This window comes from Dermacentor variabilis, chromosome 10 (genome assembly GCF_050947875.1).
Source record: "Dermacentor variabilis isolate Ectoservices chromosome 10, ASM5094787v1, whole genome shotgun sequence".
Taxonomy (NCBI): Eukaryota; Metazoa; Arthropoda; class Arachnida; order Ixodida; family Ixodidae; genus Dermacentor; species Dermacentor variabilis.
In genome coordinates this window covers 26,216,799-26,229,368 of record NC_134577.1, presented here as the reverse complement: position 1 = coordinate 26,229,368, position 12,570 = coordinate 26,216,799, and the positions used below count along the sequence as shown (strand labels likewise).

Here is a 12,570-nt window from a genome sequence, read left to right as displayed (position 1 = left end):
TGGACTCATTATGAGCGGCCCGCTTCCCGCTGCCAGCGCAGTTCAGTCAAGTTGAAAAAGAAGCGGCATAAAGAAGGAACGAACGATCGAATAAAAATGCGCCAGTGCATACGCCCGGACTGAAGAACGATACAGCAACTGAAAACAAGCAATCAATGAAAACAGACGCTCGCAGAAAGGCCAGAAAAAGCGCAGTGAGCGTTTCAGCCATTCCCTTCTGCTTTGTTGGCTTCCTCGGAGACCGAAGCCAAAGGAAGCCAGAGCGAGGCGCAAGAGAAGCCAACCAGCGTAGTTGGCTTTGACACAACAGTGCGGAAAACGCCGCAGCAACAATGGCCTTTCTGTGAAGTAGCGGGACATGCGAGTGAGTTCCCGGAAAGAATGGAAAAAAAAAAAGAAGGAAGGCGGGAAATGTTCTTTCTCTGCGCTCGGTTGTTTAGTTATCGGCTTTGTACTGTGCCTTTCTTTAATTTTTGTCTCGTCGGTTTCCACTAGTAATTCTGTTTCGCCTCATCGTGAGCAGACGACACACTTTCAGACTACCAACGTTGTAGACCACCGTGACGGCAGATGATAAAATACGAGGCCGCCTGTAGGTCATTTCGGCCTGTAAGCAATTATTCACGTTCATTTTTTTTTTGTCGCAATCGAAGCTCGCGCGTGACTACTAGATTTACCCGACGAGCGTGAGATGTTTGCGACCGGCCTATATTACGCAAGCACCCTGCCCATTTTCCCTTCAAGAATAAAAAAAAAGAACGTACTACGTTTGTTTTCCGTTTTCTCGTCCAACTTCTTTTTTTCATGGCTTTGCGCTGCCGAGCGCGCATTTCGACGCAGCGAGCGAACGAGGTAAAGGGAGTGTTGTTTCCCTCACCGGCTGTCTTACAACCACGTCTGTTTCGCTTGGCGGGAACGGCGCAGAAAGAGATAGACCGAACTTCGGACTTCTTTCCTGTCTGGCTAGAAATAGGGATTCCTCTTTCCCTCCCCGCACTCTTCCATCCCTCCAGCGTGAGGCGTGGCCTCCGAAATCCTCAACGCGGCGCCGGTCTCTGAAGCCACGCGCCACGCAACGTTTCGTTTCCGACTTCTCTCCCGACGCGGCGCCGGGATCGGTTCCGGCGGTGCTGGTAGTGGTGACGTCGGCGGCCACGCGCCTTGCCGGCCGTCGCGAATGACGTCGCGGATGACGTCATACCGTGTTCCGGCCCGTCGCCGTGGCAACGGGACCCCGGTCTCCAGGGGAGGGGGCGCAGGTTAGCGAGAAGCAGCCCGCGGTTGGGTCGGGGCCTGCCCGCCGGTCTGTGCCTGGGTTCTGCGCGGTGTCTGTGTTTTCGGCGGCCCTCCCGCCCGGCGGACTGACGCGCGAGCTTGTTGTTCCCGTCTTCGAAACGCCCCTGCTCCATCACGCGCTGCCCATGCAGGTGAGCTTTCTTCATTCCCTTTTTTTACTGCACGTTCCTTCGTTCCCCACGAGAAACCGGCTTCCTTACGGTGACCGAATTTTTGGCCTCCCAAAAGTTTTCTCGCCCGAATGGATCCCCTACCCTCTGATCGTCGTCTTCGCGGTTGCTCGGTCCGGCATGCTCTGCCTGATAGTCGGCCTTTCCCGCACGGTCTGTGTGCTTGCCTGTGTAGCCGCCGCGTTCTACCCTGGAACCACCACTGCGAAACCTCCCTTTTACACCCCTGGCTTTCCTTTCGCCTGCATTTTGCCCGTTGCGCTGGCTGCGACACTACTGATACTACGCGAACACGCCCCAAGAGAGGAAGATGTGAAACAATACCTAATGTTTCAGCTCACGCGATTTTATTCATTACTATATTTTTTTTTGTCTTGCTGGGCTCCTGCGAAAGTCACTTTCCTTCCTGGCAGGTAATATCTGCAAGCCGTGGAAACTACTGTATTGGTTTCCCTCGGAAGATATCCTCGCTTAGCTGAGGGTAAAAGAACAACGCAACGGAAAGTTCGGGTCAGCTTCCTTTCCGCCGGTATTACGATTCCTCCGTTTCTCGCTGTTTGGGTCGTCCGTAATGCCTGTTTCGCAACCGCTTTACTCACGTATAGGTTTAATAGTTTAAGCTCGCGTATTGGGAAGCGGTATTTCCGTGCGTAGCGGCGCGCCAAGGCGTTGCGAATCGACAAAAAAAAATTTCTCAGTGGATTCGGGAGTCGGGGGAAAACAAACGGCGAGAGAGATAAAACGAAAAAACGTTTACGTCTTGTACGCCGCCGGATAGCTAGTAGGTGAGCTACGCGGTCCTCATTTCGCCCTTCCAAGACGTACGAAGCAGCAGTATCATGCGGGGGGGGGGGGGGGGGGGCTCTGATCGTCTTCGGGGATAGGAAAGTCGTTTTTTTTTTTTCTCAAGAAGTCGCTCGCGACCCGCAAGTGTTTGTGTGCTGCTTACTACAGCCGTTAACATGGCGGGGACCGTTTCGAGAAAAGCAGGACACTGTTGTGAAGCGCGTGGATCAAATTCGCTACGGCGACGGTTTCGCTGGAATCGGTCTGCAGCTGTCGCTATTTCTCTGGTCTCGTAATATCTTTCTATTTACTTTTTTTTCTTTTGCTTTACGGTTGCTCTGGTTCCGTTGGAGTCCTCGTAAGCCACCAGACGCGGTCGCGTCGAATCGAGGAGCAGCTTCGATGCGCGCTTGAGTCGCGCTTTTTCGAAGTGCCAGTAACTTACTTTTGGACAATCTCGCGAGGTTGCGGGGTCCCAAACGCTAAAATTTTAGCGAGAATTCTCCTTACTAAAACGATTGTAGAGACACTATTGAGTTTCTACTTACTTTCCATTGCTTTCTATACAACGTTTGTGAAGATGCAAATAAATATCGCACATTATTTCTTTAAAGTCGCAAAATGATGGCGATGATGATGGATTTGCTAGGAATTAGTCCTACGTTTTACTTGCTCCGATATGTCTTCCTTGTTATTCTATAAACTATATTTGAATATCCTCCTGCTGTGGCGAGTCAGTGGTCGGGATGCGAAAATGGAAAGCAACCCCGTATTTCCTATAACGGTATCACATTTTAAGATTGTGCTTTGCTTCTAAAAGCAGCTTTGATGCACCTCGATGGCTCACTACTAAGCTCTCCTGTATGTTTTCTTGAAATATATAATAACAAATGGAGGCTCATATACCTCCCTTGGAATTAAATGAAGGCGAGGCGTTTAACGTAGCAGAGTCTTGAGAATTTTAGCAGTGCTGTTTACCGGCCATATATACCTTACTAAACAACAACAACAACAAAAATCTGTAGAATCGTCGCCAGTACTCCTAAAAGGCAAAGTCGTCGATACGGTGACTAAAAACTGACTAAATTGAAAGAGTTTCTCGCTAATTTACAAACACTGCCTTTTCACCGGCTATTCTCACTGCCTCTGTTGAAAACGGAATTTTTTTTTTTTCACCATCTTTTAGAGGTACTTTGGAAACGTTTTCTCTGGCTTATGGGCGATTCAAAGGACCCCAATATTCACGTGAATGGTACGGATCGGCATATTGTCCCTGCATAAAAAAAAAAAACTTCGGGCGAAATAGCGGCACGATATTTCTATTTGTTCGTTATATATAATCTGATCTTGTCGTGGCGTTATCTGTTCACAGTGAATCGGCTTGCGCTTGACGTAATCTTTTTAGGCTAATGATGCGTGCCTGATGGCATTAGATATGAGTATTCAGGTAAGGTTTCTTTTCTTTTTTTTTTTTCTTTTAGAGGGCTCCTGTGCACTTAGTCGCTGGAAGCATATTAACTGTCAGAAGTATTGTTCAGAATTTCTACTGAATATTAATGTGGCTAGCAACCACGATCGTCCCAAGTCGTCCCTATATCACACACACAAAGAAAAGGAAATAAATATCCTTATCAGTCGGAATATCGTCAGTTGTCGTATTGTCAGGCACTCAGAGACAGACAGCATGTGCTGCAGCGTGTTCTAAATACAGTATAGTCTTGAGATTGAAGCCTTAATCTTAAAAACAAACGACTCTACGGTCATGTTCTTATTTTGTAAACATCGTCTCGAACATAGCACTTGCAAGAACGCAGCATCATCGACAAGCTGGCATCGGATTACACCGAAGTACCTAAGCTGATGGACAGTTTGTCTTGTCCTCTTTCCCACATTCCATTTCACTGGGGATAGATTATTATTATTATTATTATTATTATTATTATTATTATTATTATTATTATTATTATTAATATGTATGCGTGCACTAGCACTCAGACCTTAGGGTTGTTAAATGATATAGATAGATATATTGATTATTATGGGATTAGCCAACCTGCCTTACATCGCGGCAAACAAGCGTCGGCGGAGAACGTGTCAGTATAGTGCTGTCATAGAAAATACTTTAGTGCGACAAACAGTCAATGAATGAATGAATGAATGAATGAATGAATGAATGAATGAATGAATGAATGAATGAATGAATGAATGAGTCAGTCACGGTCAGTAAATCGAATAATATATTTAGTCGATCGGTCACTCAACATCAACCCCTCAATCAGTCGTTGGCACGTTGTTACTGATCTTTCCATTTATCACAGGCTGCAGGTTAATTTAATCAACGTGATTATATTGGAAACGTTGGCGAAAAACCGTGTCACCGGCCTCCCCACTATATGTTAAATGAATGAAATAATGGCATGAGGTCAAATGAATCATTGCAGCATTGCAGTAATTTACAAACACAAACGGTAGAGTCATTTTTTATTAAATATATGAAGAAATAGCCGGCTCCGCAGGCAATGGTGCTTCTTATTTAGTGGTTAAGCAGGCGATGGCGGTACGGGGATTCCTGCAAACTTCGTCCCATTGGCTACTTTCTCTCACTTTACTTACGTGACTCCTTGAAATAACTTTCACTTTCACGTTTCCTAGGTGACACGGGCCTGGACTCACGCCTGTGATACCAGTTGTGTAATGTGTCATTCACCTCGTTCCTCCCATTATCATCCCCCATTGTGACCCTTTTTCTTCCCCTCTTCCCCTTCCATTACGTAGAGTAGCAGGCCAGATGCTCCATTATCCGGCCGACCTATCTACGTTTTCCAATCATTAAAATACTTCTTCTTCTTCTTCTTCCTCATGAAGCGAACTTAATCCTCATAGCCAAGTTTGTCATTAGGAAATGATTAGCCTCACTTTCATCTTTTCGGATGCTGTCATTCGGCTGTTTTTAAGCACATTGTACGAACGAGGAGGACTATGTTGTGTCAAAAATAACGCTCCTGGTGACTCTTATAGCAGATTTAGAAAGTTCCACCCGGTCCGTACGCGTGTAGCATTTCACACAGTCGCCTCCCCCCCCCCCAAAAAAAAAAAGAAAGAAGAAAGAAAAGATATAAACTGCAGACACATAAGTGTATAACAATGCTGTGACATCATCTTGTGACGCTGACATCAACTACATAGTACACAGGCTTTTATAATTGCAACCACATTGTCCTCTCCAAGTTGTGTGCATAAAGGCGTTTACAGCAACCGTCGTCAGCAAATAGTATCCGTTTTCTCCTTTCTTTTTTTGCTTTTCGAGGAAAGTGACGCTATAATGACAGAAAAAAAAAAACGCGCTGTGGTTGAATTAAGTGCTAAAAAATCACGCTACCAGCGCCGGTGGTAGCATCGACGCCAGTGCTATTACATAAACTGTGGTACGTTCGCGGACGGCCCAAAGAAATAACCAAATGTCATCTCGATTTATTGAGACAGTGAATCTGCAAAGTCGCGATTCCCCCGATTTGAAACGAATCAGTCGCGAACGTCAACCGCGTAACCGCTAAGGAATTTCTCGAGGCTAGCGCAGAACGCAGCTGGGGGTCCCGAAGAAAGAGTTAGACACGTTATGTGTTTGGTGGCGAAGCCCCGCGTCCATTCAGAATGAAGACTCCACATACCACCCACGGTTCTCGCACACTGCTGAATGAATTGAGAGTTTTAGTTGTTCGTCTTAGTAATCGTCACGTGAAGCACGTGCACCGCTAGCTGCTTACGAGAATTCAATTAAATAATGGGGTTTTAGCGGACCTGCGGCACCAACTCTGGGCCGTCCAGCGAGCCGAGGAAGCCGCCAAGGGCCAACAACCCTTGGCCGAAACCTAGGCGGGGTCCAGGCCCACCCCACCAAATCGCAGGGCACTGAATAAAGTTATTTGAATGAATGAATGAATGGGGTTTTTTACGTGCCAAAACCACTTTCTGATTATGAGGCACGCCGCAGTGGGGGACTCCGGAAATTTCGACCTCCGGGGGGTTCTTTAACGTGCACCTAAATCTAAGGTACACGGGCGTTTTCCGCATTTCGCCCCCCATCGAAATGCGGCCGCCGTGGTCGGGATTCGATAACGCGACCTCGTGCTCAGCAGCCTAACACCACGGCCACTGAGCATCCACGGCGGGTTGCTTACGAGAATCGAGGCAAATCTAAACGTGGAAGGCGATATAGGGGCAGTCGAGCCAACAATAACCAAGTCCACTCCAGAAGCTGTCTCAAGCCGCAAGGGCGCCGGCTTACGAAGGCCCCCGCTTTTTTTTTTTTTTAGCGTCTCCATTACGGAGAGTCATTATATATAAGTGTCGCAAATCGTTACGAAACGACACCGTGGCTTACGTCATTGCGCGCCGCCGACGTTGCCTGCAGGTCGTTTGTACGACAAGCACAACGGAGCTGGCAGCAAAGAGAGAGTGGAAATAAACAACAACAACAACAACAACAAAATAACGGATCATTAAAATTTAATATGGGGCTGAGTGTGGTTGCTGTTATTGTGGAAACCGTCATTCTCGTTTCACTTGCTCCACTTTATTGGACGCCTGTCGTTTTTGTTGTCACCGGTTCGTCGTGTTTGCGTGTTAATGTTTTGTGAATTGCAAACATCGCCAGGCTCGTAGGGAGGCCTCTAAATGCACAGATCTTCATTTTATGCTAGTGTACATAAGTGCAGATGTCCCTTCACTGCCAGTGGCCTTTTTTTTCTTTTTTTTTTCTTTTTTGTTCCTTACAGGTAGGCAGGCTTTAAGGGACTTGTAGTAACATACTGCCTGTCCTTCCGCGGATGCTCATGGTAAAATAAATAGAAACAATAAAGAAACAACAATAATAATAATAATATGTAACATACCATGCAAATTATATGCGCAGTCTTAAAAGCACATCTTCGCTTTGTGGATGGGTTGATCGGATGCAAATCTCAACAGGGTAGATATGATCAATTATGCTTAGGGATATCCGCTTCCGTGGTGTAATAACTCGTCTTGCTTGAGGGATTACGCTGAACATATAAGTGTGGAACATAACTAATTTCCTTTTTTTTTTTAGAACACACTGAATTCTTGACCGCGCAAGACGTGTCAACTAAGATGGCTTCGTAGAGCCTAAAACGATGACTCGCAAAAGCAGTACGTCAAATTCCATTTGTCATCCGTGCGAAGAACTTTTGACTGGGACAAACGTGCTAGTAACACACCGCGACATGCATATAGGTGTATTCTTTTCGAAATCGTTGTGACTAATTTCATGTCATATTGGACGTATCGCGTGTTCCACGCAACGTGTGAAGAAGTTTGAAGGCGCAGTATAGGATAAGTTATAGCCGTAACGTTTTACCGCAACCTGTTGATATGTGTAGTGTTGATATGCATGTCGTGTTCTGACGCACCTATTTATTGGCCTAGCGGAAAGTTGCGTCTCACAATAGCGTCGTAGTTTGATGTAATCTTGTTTCCCAAATAATTGATTTTTCGAGCGACGATTTATCCGGGGATTTAGGTTCATATTACTTAGGCAGTAATCGCTTCATTGTTTTCAGACGAAACAGAATAAATTATTACACTACAAGTGAAGGTTGGACTGTCAACAAGACATCGCTAGCAATACCAATTCTGCTTTTTTCTGCCACTTTGGTGTCACGTGACTACGCAAGGCAGAAAAAATAAGAAACGCCCTTGGAAAGAGAAATTGCTGCAGGAAGACAAACGTAAGTAATTACGGCGAGCGACACATAACAGCAAGGTACGCGCTAATTGTCACAGCTGTAGTATTCAACGATATCCAGCTGTGACTGTAGGGGCAAAAAAAAAATTGCGCTTTTTTTTTCGACCCTCGTTTCTTCTCGCGGCGAAGCTCTTGTTACCTTAATATGGATAGAGATGAGCATGAATATTTTCGCGGGCCCTTGACCACGAGACAGTGAATACGTTATTTAGTTTGGCACTCAGATGACAGACACATGCCCCGTACGCATCCACTTGCGGTCAGGTAGAGTGGATGAGACTTTATGTATAAGCAGCCGTAGCCAGACTTGCGCCTTAATGACGCAGTATTTGCTCAACGACATTTTAGTGAAACTACTTTCCTTCGAAGGCTACCTGTTTTCCGGAACGGTCTCAGTCAGGCAACTGTCCGTCTTTAGCCATGCGCCCCAAGCTGTTTAGTATGATTGTATCGAAAACAGAAATAAGGAAATGATGGTATTCCTACCGTTACTGATACCGGCTGCCACAGCTATGCATTCCTGGAGTTCAGCCTGCTCTCGGTCCGGCAAGTTTACCGCGACCACTTCCGCCGGTTATACCCTGATTGCGTAAAAACGGGGCAGCGCCAAGGGAACCCGCTTCGATCCTAATTCGCCCTGGCCACTTGCACGCCGTCGTGGCAAACGATAAATAAATAAAATTGGCCTTCGCTTAGTCTCCAACCCAGGCACACCTGGTTAAAACACGGTGGCGGGCTAGTTGGTTTGAACCCACGATGGAGTGTGTAAGAGCGACTGAACGAGGGCGTAGAAAGAAACAGATACACTGAGACAGCGCTACTTTCAACTATAGATTTCAACTATAGAGTTAAACGTAGCGCTGTCTCTGTGTATCTGTTTCTTTTTACGTCCTCGTTCAGTACCGCTTACACACCCTACCAGGCACACCGCAACCTTGGAAGCATTTGCAAAATCTATCCGCAAGAACTACGTTCGCAACGTTTGGTTGCGTCAAGTCGGAAACACCGTGTTAGGAAACGTGTCTCCTGCGCGGCCTTGCATCCTATAGTCACGCAACATTAGCCGAGGCGATTTAGTGGCGAGAGTTTCACTTGGGAGCAAGCCCCACGTCGACTATACGTGCCGAAGTGAAATCCATCCTTGGTCGGCTTGGATACTGCGACCTTCAGAGCCTTGTGCGCTGAATATTTCCGAAAGTGTTTGTTTGGTGCGTGTCCTATTTCCGGATTAATACGCGTACCACGATAGTGACTGCGTGCGCTTTAATGAACAACTGGGAGACATGTGAGCAACATACAAAGTGTGCTAGCGTTGTGCACGTGCTTCGGCGTGAAGTCGAACACGTTTTAAAGAGTCGCAATCACTATGTCCTTAAAGTAAACGCCAGCGAAGTCAGCAGTTTGAAGAGAAATGCACATGGTGCTTCTCCTCGTCCCAGACGTGTTCATATTTATCATCGTTCTGTTCAACTACAGCTGCTAAGATGAAATCCGCCCCCCCCCCTTTTTTTTTCAAACATCTCCATGCTCCACGGGCTTGGGCAAACAGTATGTTCTAGACCGAATCTTGAAATGATGGAAAATTGGAATTAATCTAATCTCATCCCTTCCATTAATCCTCTGCCGCCTTCGATAGAGTTTATCCTCTCGGTAATTACCGTGTGGCTCTAACAGATTACCGTGCTCTTTGCGTTACGTGTCTTACCCGTCTACACTTCTCCTTGTAACCTCAACTAAAACACAACCTGCATGCGTGTGACTTGTAATCTACACCATCGTCTTCCTGTATATACTACAACGGGAATCATTGCACGTTTCTTTTTTTAAATGAACGCCCGTAACACACGGAATGTAAAAATCAGTGGAAGAAAGTACAGTGGCGCCAATAGGGGCAAGTGGACGACGCACCGCCTCCCCGTCCAAAAGTGCACAGTGCTGCACAAAAGTCTGTAGGCCCCCCAAGTTCACAGACTTTTGCTTTCCAGAACTTTTGTCCCGACTACAGTATGAATTTTGCGGCGGTGTAGAGGCACAGAGTCATGAACCACGCAGTCATTTTGAAGCTGTGCTACCGGGTAACGACGAACGTCCGCTTTTCTCGCGGCATCTGTGCTCCACAAAGCGTTTATTCCTGGCAGTGCGTAGATATCTAGGGAATTAAAGGGGAGATAGGGAAAGTGCAATTGCTGTAGCAAATGTAAACCTTGCTGCTGCTCTAAGAGTGCGCAGCAGCTCTACGCTTGACTCCTGTGTCGGCGGCATGTCGTTGCTAGGACGTTTCCTCTTTGTCATGAATGGAAGTGCGTAAAACGAAAAAAAGAAATGTTTCCCTTTTACACAAATAAAACGCGATGTAGGAAGGTGTAGTTTTAACCCTCAAGTGTGTTTAGCTGTGTTTCATGTGTGATACACTGATATTCAAGTGCGCTTGAAAACCAGGACGCTGCGCAACTACCGAGTCGATTTGAATTAAACCTGTCCCATCTGAGCCAAAATGTCATACTGTAATGATTGCAGAGGGGATATTCTTTAAATTCAGTTACAAAATCTGGGGGAGGTACGAAAGTTTTAGTTATGTTTCCAACTGTCTGACTCCGCAACAAAAACAACTTTTGTTATTCTTTAAGCTTTATCCGACGAAAGGCATATTTAAACTGGACGAAATATAAAAGACGTTTATTTACAGTTAATTGACGATGCCTCTGTAACCAGAGCTGCCCGAATCAGCAGCTGCGTCAAACAACACCAACTGAATCAGCGCGGACGCGACAGCGTTTTCAGCCGCATCATCATCGACGTCTGCCATCATTGATACGTCATCACCAGCATCAACGCACCAGCCACAACTCTTCAACAAGGCAAACGACAGCAGCAGTATAGGGAACGTCACTCGTTGGCGCCAGCAACAAGCTAGGCCGGCACTCGACAAGGGCTTCACTTAAATCGCAAGACCAATCACGAGCGACGTGAACGATGACGTCGCCGCGCAACGACAGGAATCATCAGGGTCCTGACGTCTGCACTGACAGTCGGAAAGTCAGTCGGCATGAGCAATGTATGGGGCAGTCGACCAATACAGCCGCAGGGAACCGTCATCGCCGCCGGTGACAACAACAACAAGGTCTGTCGGCATGCGGCAAGGCCGACCGGGGAAATCGAAAGGAACAATCCGCGGTGACGTCAGCTGAGCGCGCGCTCGTTTCCGAGTTGCGGGCGACCCAAGGAGACCGGGGCGGCCTTCAGTCGCAGGCGGTTTCCTCCTCGCCCGCTGACTCGGATCTCGCTCCGAGTGGCACCGGCTGAAAGGTCATGGGTAAAAGAAGCGGGAAGCGCGCCTCCGCTGTCCTCCTTTCCCGTCTTCCCGATTTCCCTTTCTTTTGCTCCCATCGCGCCTTCTCCTTCCTCGTGAACGATGACATTACACGAGTCCTGCCTCGCTTCCTGGGGCGGTGTGGTGATCTCGTTTTCGCTCCCGCGGCGTCCCTAAATTTACCCCTCGTTTAGCTAGTCTTAAGTTGTATTATTTTCTTTTATGTGCAGATGTTGTTCAGCGACATCGTTGTCCGTCTGCCTCCGTCCCGTGTATTCTATTCGATTCAGCTGTTCAAACGCGACTTACATATGAACTAGTTAGCTTACTTGAATACTACACTGTTTTGTTGGTTTAATGAAGCGATAGCTTGGGCCGGTTTCTGCGTACTTAAATTGTGTGAAAGAAGGCTTTTTTTTTTTCAAAACTGGGACATACTGCTGACGACGCGCGCTAGCGCTGTGCACTTTGCAACAGGACGTACAGCAGATGACTGACACTAATGGCGTGCGTGTATCGTCAGCAGTACGTCTTGTACACCTAAAGCGTTGTTTCTTTTTGCACCCATTTGGTTACTTAGTTTCAGCTCGTGTTTCTTTCGGTACTGCTTTTCGCGGTTTTAGGTCGTAAATACTTATGATTCGAATATTTCGAACTTACAATGGCATGCTGATGGGGAAATTGGTTTACGCTCGTCAAACTACTAAGTTCACGGAAGCACTCGACGCGTTGAAGGGAATGACGCAACGCGCGCCTTCGTCGTATGTCTTTTTTTTGCCGAACCGGCTAGAGAAACGTACAGGTTTCGTTAATGTTTCAATCTACGTTCGCCTACTCGTTCTTTAAAAAAAAATTAATTTGCGAAGCAAATTACCGTTTGCATTGGTTGGCAAAGCGCTTTGTCTGAAGCCTCTTGTGCGTCATATGTGCCTCCGATATGTGGAATCACGCAATGTTTTACTTGCTTTACCAAGCTGTACTGAGTATAGAGTTTTAGCTTGTCCATTACTTTTACAGAGGAAAAATTTCTGGGACATTGGTCCAGACGGGATTCGGCACTCAAGGCCTTAAGGGCTTTGTTGAAGTTTTTAAGGACATGCGAATTGTGCGACCGCCTTTGAACGTTGTAGCGCGTAGTTTCGCGTTACTGTGTGAATTTTCTTTTTTTCCATTTTTTCCCCTTCTTCTTTCTCCTTTTATTCCCTTTACCCCTTTCCCCAGCACAGGGTAGCCAGCCGGTACTT

At 46.7% G+C, this 12,570-nt stretch overlaps 1 protein-coding gene across 1 annotated transcript in view; it reads left to right on the top strand.

The window, feature by feature from the left end:
• The first annotated feature begins 1,260 nt into the window (after positions 1-1,260).
• Positions 1,261-12,570, top strand: part of LOC142560194 (uncharacterized) — an 84,000-nt gene continuing 72,690 nt past the window's right edge. Inside the window, exon 1 of the mRNA XM_075672111.1 lies at positions 1,261-1,427. The gene's annotated coding sequence lies outside the window, so the exon portion shown is untranslated. The remainder of the gene's footprint in view (positions 1,428-12,570) is intronic.